At 42.6% G+C, this 21,706-nt stretch overlaps 1 protein-coding gene across 2 annotated transcripts in view; it reads right to left on the reverse strand.

Moving 5' to 3' along the window:
• PRKCQ (protein kinase C theta) overlaps positions 1–19,500 on the reverse strand; it is a 133,700-nt gene extending 114,200 nt beyond the window's left edge. For both annotated transcript variants that reach the window (XM_036256624.1, XM_036256616.1), the window contains exon 1: positions 19,423–19,500. The gene's annotated coding sequence lies outside the window, so the exon portion shown is untranslated. The remainder of the gene's footprint in view (positions 1–19,422) is intronic.
• Positions 19,501–21,706: the final 2,206 nt, after the last annotated feature.

Below are 21,706 nucleotides of genomic sequence, written 5' to 3' on the forward strand. Positions count from 1 at the left end.
AATAAATGTATCAATAAGTGGAACAACAAATTGATGTTTCTCTCTCTCTCTCTTTCTCTCAAATGAAAAAGATAGAGTCTCTTCAGAATACGGGACTCACACATAAAGCGACAAAGGTTAGTTGGTGCTGAAGTCCACATTGATTTCTGAAGGAATTATAATTCTGAAGAGAGAAAACTCCACAGCAGTTGCTTTAGGAGAGAAATGGGATCAGAGTTGGGAATTAATGGGCACTGGAATTGGATGAGGAGGATAAGGTTGGGGAAGGAAAACAGTATGAAAAATAGTTCCCTGTTTTGATAGCGTGGTCAGCAGTATGCAGCAGTATGCAGTAGCTGGCTTCAGGGCCCCGTGAGATGCTATGGCTGCTGACATTTCTGTCCAGAGCCCCCCATTTAGATAGTGCCTGGTAGGGCCAGATCCACCATGTATTGCTCTGGGAAGAGGCACATCTTACTCACTGCAGGAATTTTGTCAACTCTTTCCCCAGAAAATAAAAAATGAAAGTTGTATTTAGTCACAGGAAATGAAAATGGAAGTTGTACTTAGAAGATGATTATAGTATCAGACGTTTCTTCCAAGAAGTCTCATGTTATAATTTACTTTCATCGGGAATAAAATTATCTCCATTAAAAATAACTGAGTCCATTAAAATGTCCATATTACCCAAAGCAATCTATAGATTCAATGCAATCCCCATCAAAATACCAATGGCATACTTCACAGAATTAGAACAAGTACTTCAAAAGTTCATATGGAACCGAAAAAGACCTTGAATAGCCACAGCAATCTTGAAAAAGAAGAACAAAGCTGGAGAGATCACATTACCAGATTTCAGGTTATACTACAAAGCCACCGTAATCAAAACAGCCTGGTACTGGCACAAGAACAGGCATATAGACCAGTGGAACAGAACCCAGAACCCAGAAATGGACCCGAGGCAATATGCTCAATTAATATTTGACCAAGGTGGCAAGAGCATACAGTGGAGTAAGGACAACCTCTTTAATAAATGGTGTTGGGAAAATTGGACAGCTACATGCAGGAAAATGAAACTAGACCATCAACTTACACCATACATAATAATAAACTCAAAATGGATAAAAGACTTAAATGTGACTCATGAATCCATAAAAGTCCTAGAAGAAACTGTAGGCAACAAAATTTCAGACATCATACGGAGCAGAATTTTCACTGATACATCACCTAAGTCAATAGAAACAAAGGAGAAAATGAACACATGGGACTACATCAAACTCAATAGCTTCTGCACAGCGAAAGATACAATCATCAAAATGGAAAGGCAACCCACTGTATGGGAGAGCATCATTGCCAATAATATATCAGATAAGGGGTTAATTTCCAATATATATAGAGTGCTCATACAACTCAACAAAAGGAAGACAAAGAACCCAATTAAAAAATGGGCAGAGGAACTAAATAGATACCTCTCCAAACAGGACATACAAATGGCTAAGAGACATATGAAGAAATGCTCAACATCACTAATCATCAGAGAGATGCAAATTACAACAATGAGGTATCACCTCACACCTGTCAGAATGGCCGTCATCAACAAATCATCAAACAACAAGCGTTGGCGAGGGTGTGGAGAAAAAGGGACTTTAGTACACTGCTGGTGGGAATGCAGACTGGTGCAGCCATCATGGAAAACAATATGGTGTTACCTCAAAAAATTAAAAATTGAACTTCCATTTGACCCAGTGATCCCACTTCTAGGAATATACCCTAAGAAGCCTGAAACACCCATCAGAAAGAATATATGTACCCCCATGTTTGTAGCAGCACTATTTACAATAGCTAAGATCTGGAAACAGCCCAAGTGTCCATCAGTAGACGAATGGATACAAAAAGTGTGGTACATATACACACAATGGAATACTACTCAGTTGTAAGAAAGAAAGATCTCTTATCCTTTGAGACTACATGGGGGGACCTGGAAAGTATTATCCTAAGCCAAACAAGCCAAACAGAGAAAGACAAGTATCATATGATCTCACTTATTTGTGGAATATAATGAACATAACAGTCTGAGGAATGGGGTAGTCCCAGAGACGTGGAAGGGGGTACAGACTGACAATCCCTAGAAGAGGGGGTGGTGGGGGAGAGATAAACCATAGAACTTATATGCATGTATGCTTGAACAATGGACATGGACAACAAAGCTGGGGACAGGGCAGGGAGGGAAGGAGAAGGGGAATCAGTGGGGGGAAAAGAAGAAACATCTGTAAAAAAAATTAATTAATTAATAATAAAAAAAAAATAACTGAGTCCAATCCTATAATGACTCATTTGAATCTCGTCATGAGAAGTAAGATCGGTTCACAGCACCTCTAATTGACATGAAAGCAGAGTGGTTATTTGTTTGCATAGTTTAGTAGTAAAACCTCTCATCTTTCTAAATGGTGTATATCCAAGCTATTTTTAGGAATTTCTATTTCACGCAATATAAATTCAGATGAATAAAGCAATCCTTTGAAACAGACTGCAGAACAGAAAAATATTTACCAAAGTGTAATTTTGTGCTGTCATTGGAAGGGGGAAAAGACATCCATTGTTCTGTATATATTTTAAATAAGTATTAATGTAAGGAGTTTCAAAGGCTGCTGCTAATTTGAATTACTTTACGGTGATGAAATATACCAATATTATAAAGTTATAATCATGTTTTATAAGTGGACACCATAAAGTGGATTAAAAATAGGGTATGGTTAAGAATGGCCTTTGCATCTATAGAACACTAAAGTCCGAACTATTACCTTCTCATTATTCCCTTTGTTCTTATTTCATGGATCATGTTTTAAAAGCACTAAATGCTATAAGGTATCTAGAAGAGCCAATGCACCAATGATGCCATTTGTCATTGCTTCTCCTGCAGATGTGGCTTTATCACCTTTCCTTCTACTCCCTCTTTACCTAAATAAACATAAAATATGTCCAGGTTTTGACTTTACTCCTTTCTGGCTAATTTCATCCATGCTGATGGCTTCAACAATCCTCTACCTAGCGATAACTTCAAAGAGTACCATTGTCTTGACCTATAGTTGCATTTCCATCAGCCCTATATTTTCAGCTACACATCAAACCTTGGCAACTGGTGTCCCACCAGCTCCTTGAGCACAACCAAAACAAATATGAATTCTACCTTTTCTTCAGTGCCCACGCCTCTCTTCTTTTTCCTGTCTTGATCAATGGATTACCATCTACTGAGTCTTCCAAGCTACAAATATTGGAGTCAATGGGAGAAGTCTTTTATTTTCATCCCTTACATCCAATTATGCAAAAAGTCATATGGATTTTATCTAGTTGTTTATTTTGTATTGATCCCTAATCTTCAGTCTTTTAGCTTGAGAACTTCATATATCTTCTCACAGTGAATTCCTAATTAGTACAGAGCCCTTTGTCTTGAATGCTGCCTATTTCTCCTCCACATTACCTGTGAGGGCTGACTTTTTATCTCTCTTCCATGTTGAAAAAATGACATAGCTTCTTTTTAACTAATGTATAAGTTTTTGTTATGGACAAACTTCAAAACTTTAAGGGAACTCGATTATGACTAAAGACATAGTTTAAACAAGGCATTTAAAAAAGTGTTTTGGTGTCTTAAAATGTGTTCTTCTCAGTAGTCTTGCATTTGTTTAAAAGAACCTTAAGCAAAACAAATCTCCTCTTACACAACTATGAAGATAAAAACAGACATCTAATGCTAATTAAAAAAAAAATAGCTTCGTAAACACACGGAGAAGATATATGCAGAAACCCACAACTGATTTAATTTGCAAAACCACAGCTTTAGCTTAACTAAAGTAAAGATGACTTAGATAAAATACAACCAGGAAACTGAGATAAAAGATATGGGGTAAATAGCCTAAGCTGATGGTTTAGCAAGCAAACATCATGGGTACAATATGAAGGTCTAGGAAATTGCTTTGGACTAGGAAGCTGATGGATTGACTCCTCAGAGCTCCTGGGAACATACTGTTCTTGGGGGAATCGCTGCCCACTGGAATGGTGTCACCTATTGGACCATGCCCCTTTCATTGCGAGGAGACCTTAAAACAGGAGGAGAAATAGGACTTTTAGGTTGAAATTGATATGGAAGAGCATTGGTGTTTATTAGGTTGTTTCAGCGCCAGAGTTGGATAGTGGATGCCGAGAGGCTTTCATTGTGATCTCGACTGTACCACCCACCAGCTGTGAACATCCTGCTCAGCTCCCCTGAGCTCTGGATTCCTTCTGCCCATTTCAGCAACAGGCAATCCAAAGTTAAGGATTTTTTTTTAAAGTATAGATCCTCATTGTTAATAGGAATTATCATATGCAATAGTCAGATTTCATATATTTAACAACAGATATTTATTGACCACCTACTAAGTGCCAGGTACGTACTAGCAAAGGAACACAGCGGTGGAGAAGGAGCCATGGCCCTGGGCCTCATCCTCGTGGAGGAAAGGAGAAGACGAGGGTTATGCATTATTTGGGACCAGGGAAGGACGGAATATGCCTTTTCTATAATCACCCAAGAACTTGTCTGTACACTCTTTTTTTTTTTTTGTAACCATATTTTTGTGGCAGTGAGTACATGTCACTTTCCATAAAAAGAGAACATTTAGTAATGGAAGCACAGACTAGGGCCCAGAAATCTGCCTCATCCGTTCTTCACCTCCACTTCTGCCGGTTCATAGCAGCTACCATGATCTAAAGGATCTCATTTTCGTGCTGTTTACTTTGTTATTGTCTTCATCCCCCAAAAGAAGGTAGGCTGTATGAGGGCCAGGACCCTGGCCTTCTTTTCTCCCCTGTACTTCCAACCTTCAGATCAATCACTGACCAATGATCAACGAAGTGCTTGATCAATAAATATTTGCTGACTGAACCAATCCCAGCCTTTCCCTTCCCTTTCTCCATAAAATTTCCTACTTCTGTAAGTTACTGATTAAGCCACATGTGAAGGAAATCTTAGCGGTTCTTGCATTTTTAAGAGGATCTGTGTTCCTTAAAATTCTGGTTGGCAGAATTTCAGGTACTGGAATAAAGGGAAGTAAGAACTTTCTGGAAGTGCATTGGAGGGTATTTTGAGATCAGGTGGGAAGCAGTATTGCAAAGGCTGGGAAGTCTACTCCAAGAAAAGAAAATGCCTTTGTGGGGCTCTGGTTTCTCCCACCAGCTTCCCTTCCTCTTTGGCGGAGTCCATGCACCCTCTACAGGATGGGCCGTGGGCCCGCAGTTTGTCAGGGGTCCACAGGGGGCAGAAGGACCAGGTTAAAAGGAAGCCATACCAGTGTAGATACTTGGTTTCTGTCCCCATGTCAATGAATCATGGATGTTCTGTGTTTTGGTCTTATTATTTTCCTGTTTATTCATTTTCAGGGCTAATATTTATTCAATAAATTGCTTGATCTCTGAAAATTGTCCATTTGCTCAAATATGAGGCATCTATTGTATTTTGGATGTTATTTTGCAAACCAACCAAAAATAACAAAGTACAGATTTTTTGAGATTTTTAAAAATAATTATTTGGAAAATATTGGCAAAAGAAATGTTTTCTTGACTAAGGATATCTCTTTGAACTTTCTGAAATCTTTTGCTTCAGAAACTTGTCAAATAATAATAATGAATAAATAACAGACATAAAAAGGACCAGAAACTTAATGTGAACCTTGTCAGTGATTCATAGATATAAGAGCATACTGACTAAAAAGCAAATGATAAAATTCCATCAGACATATATTGAAAATCAATTTATCTCACAGTATAACAATATATTACTCTTCTAATTTCTAGGACAACCCCATAAAGTTGAACTTTAAACATCAAAGTTATTACTACAGTATGTTAATCTGGCTGCATTTCTCACTCATTTTTAATTAAATAAACTTTCTTCTTAGCAGCTCTTTGCAACTTACAGCAATACGTGTGTGCATGTGCATGTGTGTGTCCATATAGGATAGAAATTGCTGTTTAAAACCTGTTTACCACATTGTTACATGTAGTTTTAAACACAAGAAAGAACTGATGAAAAAAGAATAAAGAATATAAGAGGAAAGTTCAAAGAGGGTGTCGTGAGAGTTTGAGACTGAGATTAATAAAAGACCAGGAGAATAAATGAATAAATGAGGATTCTAAAACACATTTTTCAAGTGTATTTAAAATGTATTTTTCCTTCACAGTATTGTAGGTTTGCAAGATAGCTGGCAGGAAGCAAACACAGCACAACGCATCTGGCATCTGACTTCACCAGAAAGAAATAACGCAGTCAGGGAAGAAGTGGGGATCGAGGTCGACGTTCAAGGTCGAGGAAGAAAGGGGGGCCAGGCAGATGAGCTTGGCTGTGTGTGGGCCGTGTCTATGTGCTTCTGCCTCCATGGGAACTTGGGAGTAACCAGTCAGTGACAGGAGCCAAAGCAAAACACGGTGGCAGTCTTGTGCTCCCGCACCTGATTACCCGGACAGGCAGAAACTTCAAGAGTTCCCTCAGCTTTCTTGCCTTTTTGACCCATCTGTCTGAACACCTGGAAGAATCTGCAAGCTGTCTGGGGTACAGAGATCCACCTTCCAGGGCTACTGGCAAATGCCGGGGAAGGATCTAGAAAAGTAGTATAGGTCTAAGCAGTGCTCCTGGAGAGATGTATGAAGCTGAACCTGAGTGGATATCTTCTCTGTTACTAAAATGAGTAATATATTGCACAGCAAAACAAGGAAATTTGCCCCAAACAGTAAAGAGGGAAGGAAGTGTCAAAACTCACTTATCAGAATTAATACCAATGTCAGGTAGTATTTAAAAAAGTGAGAAAGGCCTGGCCAGTGTGGCTCAGTGGTTGAGCATCGACCCACGCACCAAGAGGTCGCTGGTTCGATTCCTGGCCAGGGCACATGCCCAGTGGGGGGCATGCAAGAGGTGGCCAGTTGATGTTCTCTCTCATTAATGTTTCTGTCTATCTCCCTCTCCCTTCCTCTCTCTCTGAAACTAATAAAAAAAAGAATTAAAAAAAAAGTGAATTAGTAGATACAGTATATTGCCAAACTCAGGCTTAATAGAGGGTGTTAAGAACATGGCTTATGGCATCAAATTGCTGGTATTCAAACTCCAGCCCTGTCGTTTTACTCAGTAATGCTGGGGCTGTGAACAAGCTACTCCACCTCATCTGTAAAATGAGAACAGTAAGAAGATCTGCCTGAAATGAGTTAATCGATGTAAAGTGGTCAGAGCAGTAACTGGTATACAGAAAAAGCCCAATATCAGTTATAATAATTAGTATAATAATAATTTATATACTCAACAGAGTCAAAAGAACAATGATCATATTCTTCCACTATTTAGCAGAAAAGATATTTTCTCATGACGATTCCTTCCTTCAGAGTTGTGCTGTGAAAGGCGGCTATGGGTTCTCCCGAGGTGGGTATTCCCTGGTGTTCAGCTCCTAACCCTCCTCTCCCAGTCACAACATTTGCCCGAGCCCTTGTCACTAGGGTCAAGAGTGTCCCAAGCAGCCTCACTTCCATGTTGTTCAGTCAGTTTGCATCAGGAGTAAAGACACCCAACCAAGTGGAAAAAGCAACATCCGGGGTTTGGGAGTGATGGTCCCATGGTTTCCCCATCAGGCTCCCTTCCCTTTGCCCAGCTGTCTCCTGCCCTCCCAGGCGGGGGAGTTGTCTTGTTTGGATTCTGGGTGTCCCGCCTTGTCATTTCCGGTCCGGGGTGCCCTTAGGGTGTGCTTTTCCCATATCTGTGTGGCAGGGGCTGATGTGAGAGTCATTTCTTCTCACTGATTCTTTTTCCTTCACCACGGCACACACTTTCTCTGTCATCTAATACTTTTTTTGTTTGACTCACGGTGCTGCTTCTTGTTGTTCGCTCCTCCAGTGCGTTCTCTCTGCGCCTTTGCAGCTTTGCACCCAGCGCTTGGGCTCCCTCACACGGCTCTCTCCTCGGCTCTGCCCTCCTCTTCCTCACACCCGCCTTCTTCCTGTTTGGGGTTCTCTGGTCTTCCCCAGGCACTCCGCCACCCTGTCATCTGGCTGCACGGAACTGGAACTGACGTTTCAGAAACATCGACAAGCACTGGTGTGTGGGGCTGTGTTGCAGGGAAGGGCAGACTGGAGAGAGAGGCACGACCCCTGCCCTCGAGGAGCTCGTGGTCTGGGCGGACAGAAGGAGGGCGGTATCCCTGCTGAGAGAGCTTCTTAATGCAGGATCCATGGCTCACATGGGAGGAGGTTTTAGTACATTGGGAATTGGAGGAGTGGGCTTCACGGAGGAGGTGATGTCTGAGGCCTTGGCAAAGTGGGGACAGGAAAACGTGGATCTCAAGCCCGTGGTCCCACGTGGAGCTGTGCTAAGCAAGAGGAGGTAGAACCACAGATGCTCAGGACCCCGCGAGATGGGAGGCTGGAGCGGCAGGCAGGCGACAGCAGGGGGTACCCAGCAAGCCAGGTGAAGGGGCTGGGTTTTGTTTCGCAGGTGGCGTGCAGCGACCAGTGGGTCCTCAGAGTAGAGAGTGGCATCAGATTTTTTCGTCAGAACTTTTGCAAAGTGAAGAGCGGGTGAGAAGAGTGAAACTCGAGGCTCCATCTCAGAAAATAAACTCGACTTTACCTTCGTGACTTGTTACCATATCAACAGCCCACCTATGTGCGCTCGCCGTGTTTCTGAAGGTGGCTGCAGCAGCACCTGCCACCGTGCCCTCTCCTGCAGCTGTGCCCACCGAAGGCTGCCGTCTGCTGCCCTCCGCGTGAGCTCAGCGGGCCTGTGACAGGTTTTGACCAGTAGACATGACAGAAGTGATACTCTGCGACTTCCTAGATTAGGCCTTAAGGGAGCTGAGCGTTTGCCTTTGTGTGTTTGGAACACTCACTCTTAGGATCCAATCACCATGAAAAGAAACCCAAGGTAGCCACATAGAGTAAGAGGGGATGTGGGGTGGTCCCCGTGTCCTAGCCACACCCACCAAGCACCATGTAGGTGACTGATCCCATCTCAGATATGACTGCAACCTCCTGAGAGACCCCAGGTGACGCCACAAGGAGCAGAGTCAGCCCAAATTCTTGATCCACAGAATCATGATCAAATAAAGTGGTGTCGTTTTAAGCCGGTTTTGGGACGGTTTGTTATGTGGTGATTCATTTGCAAAGCAATACTCTGAGTCAAATATATGTATGTGAAATAAACCCTGAACTGCAGCCTTGACAATTTCAGGGCAAGAGCATTGCTTTGCTGCCAATATGTGCCAAAATGTACTTCATCCTTAATTACTTATTAGCAAATCTCATTTTGAGCCTATGCCACACTTCACTGATTAGCGCTTAAGTTTTTAAAAAAGAGGTTCTTAGAAAATGTAATCCCCTGATTCTGTCTTGCAAAAGGCTAAAAAATGTGGTGTGTGGATTAAAATTCCCTGGGGTTCAGCCTGAACTTTCCGGTTGATCATTTTAAGACAAATATCCAAACAAATACACGTTTCACTTTTGGGAGCTGCAGAATGTTTGGTGATGCTTCATACTTTGCTTTCTTTGCTGTATGGCTAAGTGTCTTGAGCTAGAACAGTACTTGATTCAATAGGGTGATCTCGCTCTAGGTCTAGCATTTTACACCCAGGGGTCTAGGCAATTTTTCCATGAGAAAGTACCTACAATATTTTTCAGGAGAAAATTGAGTTTTACATATTTAAATAAATATATATCCTCTCTGTTCTGATCCTTCTAGTCTGCTCTCTGAAGAGTTGGGGCTCTTCTTCCTTTCATTTCTACTGAAATAATCACACTCAAATATGTTACATGTTGGCATTTCTCTCCATGGTCTCCATCTAAGGGAGACTGTTAACAGATGAGTTTTACTTCATTAATTTCTAAAATTATGTGCTAATTTATGTTTAGCAACATTGGAAATTTTTTTTTTTTTTGGTCAAGTACGTTGCATTTTTTATTTTCTTTTAATAAGTAACCAAAAACATTCTCTTATTGCTCAGATGCCTTACTAAAGTGCCTTTAGTCACAGATCTCAAGTGTACTATAAATATTAACAAGCCTCAATGCTCAGGAACTAGCAGAGTCCCAGTAGTAAAATCCCTCTTTCTATTGGAACGAAGGAAGGAAGGTTAAAGAGCCTGGTGCCGTGGCTTCGGCAAATACTTAAGCTGCCTCTGCTTAGGAATCTGGAATTATGCAAGTTATTTCTGATTGGATTATTTAATCAACATTAAAAGGATTTCATAAAACTCCGGGATTAGCTCAGTTGTATGTAAGGGGTAGAGTAATTCAAGGTCCTCTTAAGAAACAGTTTATTTATGGCTACTATTAATATCACCTCTTTTGTACAGAAATACATGCCGATTCATTTTTCTTTTTGAATGACTATGCAGAGGAATTGAAACCATCCCCAGTCCTAGGGGAGAGAAGATCCCATGTGGCTGGTATTCATCATATCTTGTCTTCTAGGAACAAAGTTCACTGAGGAAATCAACTTGTTCTTTTTGGAGAACCAGCATTTTGAGAAAACTTGGTTGTTATAACATTCTCTGTGTTACCACCAACAACAATACAGTAGAGGAAACATATATTCTGTTGTTGTTATGAAATTTTGTTTTTGCAAAATCAAGACATTGTAGTTGAATGACTTCAGTGTTTGGATGACTATACTTCAGTTTATGGGTGAAGGGCTACCTATTGCACTGTTGATTTTATTCTCTAATCTATATGGCTGATTCACCAACACTTATGAAGGGGCTATCGCCCAGAATCCTTAAAATTTATCCAGTAAGGTACCACCCCAGGTACCAAAAGAATATCTGAAAAACAGCTACAGAGTAATAGGATCAGGGGGGATCCTAGAGACCCCCCTCATCCAAATCACTCAATATGGTCAATATGGCAGAACTGGGATGAGAACCGTGGTCTCCTGGCTCCCACTTCTGTGACTTTTCTTTCTGCCTTCACTGCTGGATGGTTCTAGAAGATAGGCAGGGCCATTGAAGAGCAGGACATAGGCAGGAGGGATGATGCCACCTGATTCTGAAGCCTCTCTCCAGTCGCTTCTACTGAAAGGGATGTTTTATTTTGCATTTTTAATACCCTGTGTGCCAATTCCCAAATTTCCTCGACTACTGTAGGGAAGTTGGAGGGCAGTGAAGAGGAGAGACTGGCATCTTAGAACATGGAAGGAGGAGAGGAAGCAGCAGGTGCTACAGGACAGAGACGGGCTAACCTGAAGTCAGCACACCAAGGAGTTACTGTGCACTTGGCCCTATAATCCACTCTCGGTCGGATCCCTGAAACTCACCTTGGGAATATGGACAAAAACTGGAGTGCTTGGAACTCTTCGTACTAATGACTAGGCCTGAAAAATGAAATGCACGTCATGCTCAGAATCCTTCATGTTGGTGACTGGAGGAACATCAAATATATCCCTTTACTCTGAGAGGCTTTATGAGCTTCCTCGAGTCTGTGGTCAGAGTTCTGTGCCAAGAGTTAAAGAAAGGGAAGGAAATAGAAGACCTGGCACGTGTCCTTCGGCTAGCTTACTCAGGAGATATTCATTGAATTAAAACATCATTATTGAGCTTCAGTCATGAGCCGGATAGAAACCTCAAGTCCTCAGAGACACCAAAGCATCAAAGGGAGGGTGAACACATGACAAGCTACATGGAAAGGCATATACAAAAGGACACATTTTGTTTGTTTGTTTGTTTGTTTTTGCTAATTGCTAAAAGGGACCCTGGTTGAGAAGAGGTTTTCATGGACAAAGGGAGGAATGCACTTAGGATTTAGGGCCACCTGATTTTCTTATTTGTTAAAGGAGGGCAGTATGCTTTGGATGGAGAACGCATTAGGGGCTGGAATGCAGAGGATGTAAGAGTGTCTCCCTTATTCGTAGGGAAAGGTGAGCATAACTATTTGGTGGCCCTATGCCGACACCCCCCTGGAGGGAAATGTCACAGTGGCACTCACAGTTCATTTTCTCCGGAACGCAATGTCATCGTGAAGTAAAACGCGCTCGGAAAAATCTCTGAAGTCCCACAGGGCCTACGGGGGCCTGTGCGGTACGAGTCGGAATCCCAGGCTCCCATTTTAACATCATCGCACTCTTGTTAGGAACCCACGCTGGTGTCCGTTTAATTTTATTATTGCTGGGATTTATTTTTAATATCCTTTAAAAGATTATATACTTTTTTTCCCCTTTGGTCTCATATTTTTGGTTATCCCACCTTCCAGTGAGTCCCCTAAATATTTTATTACTCTTTATTGGAAAAACCTTTTTCTTTAAATGCTTTCAATGTTTAAAAAATCTTTGACATGTTTTCATCATCCAAATTCTTGAATCTAGTCTTTTACTTTTTACCTCTCCTACTCTTACCTGCTTTAATATGTTTTAAGGTAATTATGGTTTTGTTCTGAAGAATCTTTGAAGTCTTTTGTCATTTCATTAAAATTTTCTTACCTCTTTTATGCTTTAATATTTTCTTTTTATTAAAATAATTAATTTAGGGTATTTTAGAGTATTTTAACATTACCTTTTTTTTTTTTTTTTAATCCTCATCCGAGGACATTTTTCCATTTTTTGTTCAGATAAAGTGGGAGGGAGGGGTGGGGGGAGAGAGAGAGAGAGAGATCGATGTGAGAGAGACACATAGAGTGGCTGCCACCCACACGACTCCAACTGGGGCCAGGGACAAACCGCAACCAATGTACGCGCCCTTAGCGGGAACCAAACCCGGGTCTCTCTGGACCGCAGGCCAATGCTCTAACCACTGAGCAAAACTGGCCAGGGCACATTACCTTTTATTTCTTGATCATTTTTAGCTTAGTCTTTTTCCTTTTATTACTGGCGTTACAATGGTCAGCAAAGTGAAAAACATAGGAGAATAGAGGGAGAAAATCACACCATAGGCAGGGGGCAATGGAGTTTTTCCCTTGTAGCAAGTTGCCTCTTAGCATTTAAAAATGTTTCCCATTTCCTTCAACTTTGACTTTCTAGTAGAACTTATCTAGATAATTCTAGAGAACCACAGGCAAAAACTGCCCAGGATGATAATGAATCTACTTGTACAGACGTTTAAATGCCTATATTGGGATTCTTTTCTCCTACAGCACACAGTTCCTTAGAAAGGACAGGCGCTACAATTTTGGGCTTAGTTATTTATTCCACTAATATTTATCGAACACCTACTATATATCAGCTATGGTGCTAGGTGCTAGGGATTCAACAGAGAACAAAGAAGAAAGTGGCGTTTGCCCTCACTGAGTTTATAATCTTCTGGAGAAGTCTAAAAAACAAACAAACAATGGCAATGTTTTCTAAGTGTAGTGGTAGCTAACCGTTGTTGATTGGTTACTCCATGCCACACAAACATGATAGATGATATCATATGTCCTTTAGGAACATGTGGGAGGAAACAAAATCCTAATTTGAAGGGTTAGGAAAAGCTTTCCAGAGGAAGTCACCTAAGGTGGGGACTGAAGATATGTAGGAATTAGCCAAAGGAAGGAGAGGTTTGGAGGTTGGGCAGGACGCTGACGAGGCAGGGCTCCATGGGACTGCCAAGGAGCCCGGAGAGGCCAGACCTGGAGCAGCGTGATGTGTGTGTGCTGAAGAGATGAGGCTGGAGAGGACCTGGGAGTGTAGATCAACCAGAACAGTGGTTCTCAACCTTCCTGATGCCGTGACCCTTTAATACAGTTCCTCATGTTGTGGTGACCCCAACCATAAAACTATTTTTGTTGCTACTTTATAACTGTAATTTTGCTACTGTTATGTCTTAGGCGACCCCTGTGAAAGGTGACCCACAGGTTGAGAACCTTCCACCGCATGTCACAGACTCTGAGTTTCATTCCAAAGGCACTGGGTAGTCACCGGAGAACCTGGAGCAAGGGGGTGACATGCCCAGATCTGGGAGCTAGAAAGATCCTTTCAGCTGAGGTGTGCAGAACTCTCCACAGCAACAGAGACCAGTTAGGAGGTTCCGCAGTAATCTGGAATAGAACCAGTGGTGGCCTATAATCAGAGCAGAGGCAGTGGGGGCCAGAAAGGGTGGATGGAATAGGGAGCTATTCAGGGGGTGAAACTAATAGAGCTTGGTTTGGGGTAAGCCTGGAGGTGAGGCATCAGGCAAAAACATTCAGATTTCTGGTTATGCAAGAACAGATGATGCCAGAGCCAGATACAGGAGACAGTGGGAGGGGAAATTTATGGAAAGAGGAAGGAGGAAGATGATATGTTCAGTATAGGACATTGTGGTGGTAGATGTGCCCATCAACTCTGTGGAAGAGGATCAGCAGGACTTTGCATAGGTAATGGTTGGCTGGTGGTCGGCAAGGGGATGGCTCTGGATGTCAGTGAGGAATGAGGTTGCCCATCGTATGAGAAAATTGAGGAACATCAACCTTCCAGGGGACAGAAAGGAGAGGAGGAGCTTGCAAAGGAGAAGAGAGGAAGGAAGGAGAGTGAGAGAGGCGGACAAGTGAAAACACTGCTCCAAAATTGCAGGCATGCTCAGTACATGATCTGTTGCAGAGAAGCCAAATGAGAGAGGAGCAGAACTCAGCAGGAATTAGCAATAAGGAGGTGAGTGCGGCAGTTTCCTAGAGGTAGCGAAGGCAGAGCCAGATGTCTGCAGCCGAGACCTGTGGAGAGAGAACAGAGCGGCAGGCGGGGGCACAGTTCACGGGGTTTGGTTGTGAAGTGGAGGAAAGAGAAGGAAGTAGCTGGAGGGAAGCACAGAAAGGTGATCTTTTTCTTCAAAGGAGGAAGGGATTGAAGTATGTTTAATGCTGTGAGGATGGGGCCAGTAGTGAGGGAGGAAAGGAAAATATAGGTGAGAGAGGAGATGATCAGGAGAATGAGACTCCCAAGAATGAAGAAGAAACGGATTCCAGAGCACCACTGGAAGGTGAACAAGAGACGGGAAGTGAGGCTTTTTTCTTTTTTTGATTGTAAAAAGAAGAAGGGAAGGTGGATCCAGATAAAGCTCGATTTGTAGCCCTGTCCGCAGGTGCTCAAGGATCAGGCTGTTCTCATCTGGAGAACTTCCATTTCCTCAGGGAAGCAGGAGGCAAGGCGGAGTGCTCAGAGTGAAGGATGGTCCTTCAGGGAATGCCTGGGTAGTAATTACTGCCGTGATTCTGCACTAGAGAAACGTATCTCAGCACAGGGCGAGATAGGAAAGAGTACCATCGGCCCGGAGACCCCTGACATCAGGCATCAGTGATTTGTTAAAGAGTCCACTGGTTACCAGCTCACATGCATTAGGATGGCCATGCTCATAAAAACAGAAAATAACAAGTCTTGGTGAGGAGGTGGAGAAACTGGAGCCCTTGTGCACTGTGGGTGGGAATGTAAAATGCTGTAGTTGCTGTGGAAAACAGTGTGATGGTTCCTCAAAAAAGCAACCATAGAATTATCATTGAATCCCACAATTCCATTTCTGGGTGCGGAGCTAAAAGACTTTGAAGAGATATTTTACACCCATGTTCATAGCAGCATGATTCATAGTAGCCAAAATGTGGAAGCAACCCAAGTATCCATCAACAGATGAATAAATAAACAAAATGTGGTCTATACATACAACGGATCATTACTGAGTCTTCAAAAGGAAGGAAGTTCTGATTCAGGCTACAATATGAACCTTGAGGAACCTTGAGGACATTATGCTAAGTGAAATAACCCAGTCACAATAAGACAAATACTGTTTGATTCAACTTATATGAGGTATCAAAAGTAGTCAAATTCAAAGTGACAGAAAGTAGAATGGTGGTTTCCAGGAGCTGGGGGAAGTGGGGAATTGAGAGCTATTGTTTAATGGGCACAGAGTTTCAGTTTTGCAAGATGAAAAGAGTTCTACTGGATGGGTGCTGCTGCTGGTTGGACGACAGTGTGAAAATACAGATGGGGCAAAAGTAGCTTTACAGTTGTCAGTACCAACAACACAGAGTTTATTTTTGGATTATCATTTATTACATCTTGCATTATTTTCCATTTGAACAACTGTATACCTACTTTTCCCCACCCTGTATTTAGAGCCAGTGAACTGTATGCTTGAATGTTATATGTCTTTTACCGTAATTAAAAAACTTAATTGGTAGGTCATCCAGCTCTGTGGTTTATGACAAGTGCTTGGTGGTCAGATACACCTGACTCTGCCACCTACCAGCTACGAGAGCAGGACAAGTGACTTAACCTCACTGAGCCTCAATTTCCTCCTCTGTAAAATGAGAATGGTGATGGTAATGATAATATCTAATTTACAAAAGCTTTGCAAAGATTAAATGAGATAGTAATGTTTGTCAAATATAAATAAAGTTGGGAGTATAATATCTGGTACACCAATTATAATGACAATAAAACTATGTCTTATTGCTTTTGTTGGCTCTGATTATCATCATCAATATTATCAGCCTCATTCAAGGTTAACATTGACCTATAGCACCCTGCAAAAGTATATGCTGCCAAAATGAGTGCCTTTAAACGTCTGCTAGTTTAATCCCAGAGCCAAAATCGACGATTCTGAGCTTGGAGTGAGCTATTCCTAATTCCTGAAACCTCTGATTCTCATTTTGCCCCAAGGATATTTTTAGATGGTGGGACAATGTGAATTTGTATATAAATGCTTGCAATGTTAAAATAATGAAAGATGTTTCCATCACTCCAAAGAAAGGCCTTTTAATTCACCTTTCTGCCTCAACATCATGTTTTTCTATGAGTTGTTCATGGTTTCTGCCTTAACAGCTAGAATAGGTATGAAAAAGCAAATTAGATGCATTGTTGCTTGAAAATGAGATAGTTAAGGTTTCAAAGTAATGAACAGAAACAGAAAAAATGAGTTTAATGCTATGCATGGCATCACAACACTGATCTCTCTACTTATAATGACAGATTTAACTTGGGGCAATAAAATTATATAAATATGGAATCACATGATATAGCTGTGTTCTCTGGTATTTTTCATCATGAAACAACTTTTATTTTGAGTTGTTTGGGGAAATTACTTGAAAAAAAATAAAGATTGAACTCTATAAGAAGGAAATCACCTGAAATCAAGTATACCCTTATCAACAGTCACATCAGCAATAGTTTCAGGGACAAGCAACATAATCAGTAACTCTAAAACATGAAATGCATTAGAAAAAGAAGTAATAACTATATTTCCTATTTTAAAGGAAGGCAAATGTTCCACCATTAAGCTGCATTATAAGGAGATTTGTGGAGCTTTGCTCCTGAATGCCAGTCACAGATTTGTACTGTAAACCCACACTCTCAAAACAAAATCCTGGACCCAACGCACAGGGAATTGTAGATGAAACACCAAATTCATTATAGAGAATAATTCCATCTTTTCCACAAAAGAGAGAGACTAGATTACGATGGAATGAGGGACCTTTATAGAAATGACCAAAGACAAATAGGCTCTTCAAGGGAGCCTCCAGTACCTGCTTGAACAAGAGAAACCAAATATCTGTGTTGAAGGGGATCACTGAGACCATAAGAAAGACCGAGCTAAGAATAATTAAGAAATGTTCCTGCATGCCTGAAAGAGAAGAGGGACATCAGTAAAAAGAATAAAAATTCCAGTAATCGACCTGTGTATTTTCAAGCAGACTCAACAAATGATGGTCGGGAGGTAGGGCTGCAGGAGAGAAGGCGAAGAAGTTGGCCCAAGGGCTCCTTGCCGTCCTGAGCCTCCACAGTGTAAGACAGTGACGAAAGTGAACACGACAAAGCGGAAGGTGGTGACAGGGTCCTCCTGGGAAGTTTACATTTGATAAGTTTACAAGAAAATCATAGGAGGCTGAAACAAAGGCAGGTGATGAGGGACAGGTTACTCTTGAAATCAGATATAACAGTTGATGAGCAAAACCTCCCCAAACCAAACCAAAACAATAAAAATGTAGACTTCATTACTAAGTTGGAGGAGTTTCACAACTGTTGCTTTGAAGGTTTTAGAAGCTCTTGCAAAGCTGGGTCTTTAAATATATATATATGTTCATTTTTTTTGTTTGTTTAAAGCAAAAACAGAAAGCACACAAAAACAAACAATAAATAAATATATGTAAGTTCAATCAACAGAAGAAAGAGATAACAAGAGCATTCTGAGGCAGACACCTGCTTCAAACAATGGCACTGATCTCAGAGGGATTTTAAACAGCTGTGCATAAACTTCAAAAGTAATTTGCAACCAAATTAGTAAATGTCACCCTCGTTCCCACTAGACACAGCATTTTTAAAAGAGATCAAGCATCTGCGGGTAAGCCTGCCATTTTATGAGTTGCCAAAGATAAGTTAGGGAAAAAAACTGAAGATGGTGATTCACAAGGTGTGTGCTGAGAGGGGGGGCACCCAGGACCTGACAAATAGGGCTTGTCTATGAAACGTCTCAGCCAAGAATGGACTGGTGGTGGTCACAACAACTGGTGTTGCTGCCAGACTGTGTTCAGAAAGGCCACTCACCCGCTAGGACCTGCACACTCCCCAGGGATGGTGGTTCTAACCACGGGGAGGGAGGTGCTCATTCTTCTCTCTTTGTCCCCACCCCTCCTTGTCAGCCCATGCTATCACTGAATCATTTTTTATTAGCAACTTTGTGCAAGACAACCCCCAAGGACAAGGCAGCTGGGAAACACTCACCTTGCAGAATCAACACAGTTGAGCCAGTCTTTGGGTCTCTCTATTCATGCCCATGGTAGTGCCCAAGCCTTTGGCATGAACAGTCCATTTCATAGTCATAATTGGGGCTCTTACAAGTCCAGTGCAATAAAGACATTTAACTCTACTTTCTATATATGTGACCCTCAAAGCTGAAAAACAAACAACTGTCCCTCAAGGTTACAGAATTAAGCACCCGAGATGTTCTTTGTTGTTGTTTTTCCTTCCGTTTTGCATCTATCAGAGACCCACCGTACCCTACCCCCAGCCCTAGGAAAGAAACTTGGTTCGTTTGAAAGAGCGAGTGTTGGCTTCCTGCTGCTGTAGCAATGGATTCCAAGAAAACAAGTTGCTCTCTGTGACAGGTTGCCATCTGTATCAAACATCTCTTCTTACAAATGTTTGCCAAGATTATAAAACTTTCCACCTTCTTCCCTCCCTCCCTCCTACCTTCATTAGTTCAGGTGAGAGTTAAAAAAACAAAACAACCCCGATAAGGAAGGAGGAGGCGCTACCAGTCCCGGTGGCCTCCTCCCGGCCAAGGTCCGGAGCATCCCCTTAACCCACAGGCAAGAAACCCGGGAAACCAGAGACCCAAAGTTTGCTGCGCTCCTGTCTCTTCGATTTCTCTCTTATCCTGCTCCCCCCTTCCTGAAACATGTCACCGAGGGAGCCGGGTGGGCCGCTTCCGCAGGACCACGGTCCTGGACCGGCGCAGAGAGACCCCCTTCCCTCCCGGGTCTGCGACAAGCGAGCGCGCAGGGACCTACCTGCTGGGTGGGCTGCGGGTCCGAGCCGGCTGTTCTGCGGTGGCACTGGCACTGGCACTGGCGGGGCCGGCGCGGTGGGTGCGCCCACAAGCGGTGCCGCCCAGGGGGCGCTCGTCACCCCGTGCCCCGACCGCTGGGGCTGGTCCCCGGCTGCCCGCCGCCCGCCCAGGAACCAGCCCAGCGCACAGCTGCTGGTGCCTCCGCTCCTCCCGCGGCGCTCGCCCCTCCTCCTGCCTCCCGCCCGCCGCGCCCGGGCCAACAGAAGGCGGGGACGGGCACCCTTGGGGTGCGATGCTCAGGGAGGTCTGACGAAGGGGCGCTAGCACGGGCCACACACTGGCTGAGTGCGAGGAAGGGGGGCGGGGGGCATGAGACCACATGGTTCTATAGCTAGCCAAACGGAAAAGTGAAAATGATCCTGTAGTGGGAAGGATCAAGGTCACCCGGTAAAAAAGAACTCCATCTCTTTTGTCTGCTTTTACACTGGAAAGGACTTGTAACTATCGTTGTTCTACAATGACCTGGCATGGAGGTTTGGGTGCTGTGCCTTGTATAGTATTTCCTAGGATGAGCCTGACCTGGGATTTTGATTTTCTATCTGCACACTGTTGTTTTATTTATAATGTCCAAAGGTGCCCTCTCTAAACTTAGCCCTTGACGTTGCAATGGAATGTTATGACAGTGCACTTGTCATTTTAAGACTTTGTGCCTTGGTGATACGAATGAGGATCGTGATGAGGATAATTGGGGTGTATTTTCCCTATACTTCATAGGATTCATTTTTCCCCCATTCAGGTTAGAACTTATATACCAATGCTATTTTCCACAGAGTTATTCCCTCTCTATTATAACACCAAATGATTAAAATGTGCTTGGTTAAGACTCTTGTTGCCTTAACAAACTAAGACCAGATTAATGTGAGCAATAAAACAGAAATTCTTTTAAAAATATTTTTGAGAGAGAGAGAGATTTAAAATGTAGAGGAAAAAAAAAAGAGCCAAGACTTGGATCAGCAGGCTTCTGATCATGGAAAGATAAAGAGTCAGCTGAAAAGGACCTCAGATTACCATTAGTTCCAGAGTATTATTATTATTTTAAAAACATTTATTTATTTGTTAGTATTAAAAAGTGTTTTTTAAATCCTCACCCAAATATATTTTTTTATTAATTCTACCAAGGAGGGAAGGGAGAGAGAGAGAGAGAATGAGAGAGGGAGAGAGAGAGAGAGAGAGAGAGAGAGAGAGAGAGAGAGAGAATGAGAGAGAGAAAGAAAGAAAGAAACATGGATTGGTTTCCTGCCTCCCACAGGCACCTGGACTGGGGATGGAACCTGCAACCTAGATGTGTGCCCTGACCAGAATCGAATCCGAAACCTCTTGGTATATGGGAGGACACTCCAATCAACTGAACCACATCAGCCAGGGTTCCGAACGCTTAATTTAAAGATGAAAAACTGAGGCCCAGCAGGGTTTGATTAATTCACATTGCTGCCTGTGCTGGGAAGCCAGATGTGGTGACTCAGTCTCTTAATCTATATGAACTGAGCAAAGTGAAAACACACACATTTTAAGGATAAAAATATATTTCATTAAAATGAGTCCCTCTCCCCTACTGTTAATATCTAACAGCACTGAACTGACCCTCTGTCAGGATCGTCCAATAGAGAAGCTGCCACCTCTTGGAAGACTCCATCCAGGTGTGAGGGTTGATGGAACCTCAGATGTGCCGGCTCACCCTGACAGCACCAGAGCCTGGCATGTAGTAGGCACTCATTGTATATTTACTAGTGAAATGTGGTGGAAAAAATTTCAGTACTTATGGCTGGGAACAAGCTGGCATAGCTGGATTAATGATCACCCCTTACCCAATCAGCTCCTCACTGAATACTGCAGACGAGAATCCTCCTAGTTCCAGATGCCTTCCTCCTGGCTCTTCTCCAGCTATCCTTACCTGAGCCCATCACATCGAGGTGAAGAGATGGCAGACCGCCAAGGGCTGCACTGTCTAGGAGATAGTAAACCCACTCATTCCCCATTGCTGGTGTTTTCATTGACTATTTGAGAAGGAGGCTAAGTACATATAGGGGCTCAAGGGAAATTCACATGTCCTTCTAATTTAGTCAATACTAGTCACTGGCTTTTTAAAAAAAATTTTTAATTGATTTTTTAGAGAGAAAGAAAGGAAAAGAGAGAGAGAAACACAGATCATCTGTCTTCTGCATGCCCCTCGACCCCCACTAAGGATGGAGCCTGCAACCCAGGCATGTGCCCTGACTGGAAATTGA

This window comes from Molossus molossus, unplaced genomic scaffold (genome assembly GCF_014108415.1).
Source record: "Molossus molossus isolate mMolMol1 unplaced genomic scaffold, mMolMol1.p scaffold_m16_p_1, whole genome shotgun sequence".
Classification (NCBI taxonomy): Eukaryota; Metazoa; Chordata; class Mammalia; order Chiroptera; family Molossidae; genus Molossus; species Molossus molossus.